A 1,336-nucleotide genomic window follows, 5' to 3' on the forward strand; every position below is an offset into this window, starting at 1 on the left:
TCTAAAGTCTGAAAAAGTAGCTCAGTGATAGAGTACTCACCTAGCATGTGCAAGGCCCTGGGTTCAATCACCAGTACTGAAAAAAATTAAAAAATGAAAATGTCTGAGTTGTGCTGAATAGTTTGAAAAACCTGGGCTTGTGGGTTAGATAAGTATTGCGCTGACTGGAGGTGGTCTACTGTATACAATAGGGTCCCATTTGGATAATGGTGTCTAGTAGGGCCTGCACCTATATCAGCGGAACAAGTTGAGGTCTATTTTGGGATATTAAATTATTTAATGGGTAGTGACCAACATTTTCAAAATGAAATAGAAAAGAATAAGATGGAATCAAAAATATTAGACTGCAATGCATGTAATAAATACTATTTTGTGAAACTTGTTTTAGCTATGTATACACATACACACACACACACACACACACACACACATATATATATATATGCATTTTTTGGTATATGGAGTAAAATATATTTCTTCATATGCTCATGGTCAAAAACATTCAAAATTTACTGAATTATTTTTTTTATTTTATTTATTTTTTTTTCTAAGCAAATTTCTAATTTTATTTTTTTATTGGTTATTCAAAACATTACAAAGATTGCAGAATCACATCGGTTACACATCCACATTTTTACATAATACCATAATAGTAACTGTTGTATTTTGCTACCTTTCCTATCCTCTACTAATTATATGATGTTCCTTGAATTTTTTTGTTTTTATTTTATTCTTAATATAAAAGACTTGCTCACAGTAAAAATTCAAACAGGAAGAGTATAAAGTGACAGTTCATTTACTCTGCCTCATTCCCATTCCCACATATCAGAGCCATTACAATTATTTGTGAGGAAATACATATACACACTATTTTTCCCACTTTTATTGCAGTATCATATATGTATATGTGTGTGGTATGTGTGTATATTCATATATATGCATATATACATCTTAACACACAACAGATGATTATAATATGGATATAATGTGCAACTCTTTTTCAACTAGTTTTGTTCACTTGTATTCTTTGGATGTATTATTATATTAAATCATTCTTTTTCATATGTGTGTAATTTCCCAATATATGGATATACATCATTTACATAAAGAGTCCCATAATAAAGGTCATTTCAGAGGATTCCAGTTTTTGCTACTATAAAAAGCTCATGTTGTAGCTAATATACTTGTTCATCTCCATGCATGCTTCAGTAGTGAAATCTTAAGTACAAATTCCTAAAAATAGAACTGATGGGTCAAGGAGTACCTGCTTTTAAAAATTTGGTAGATATTGACAAATTATCTTCCAGAATGTTCACACCAGTTTACATTATCACAA

This window comes from Callospermophilus lateralis, chromosome X (genome assembly GCF_048772815.1).
Source record: "Callospermophilus lateralis isolate mCalLat2 chromosome X, mCalLat2.hap1, whole genome shotgun sequence".
In the NCBI taxonomy this organism is placed as follows: domain Eukaryota; kingdom Metazoa; phylum Chordata; class Mammalia; order Rodentia; family Sciuridae; genus Callospermophilus; species Callospermophilus lateralis.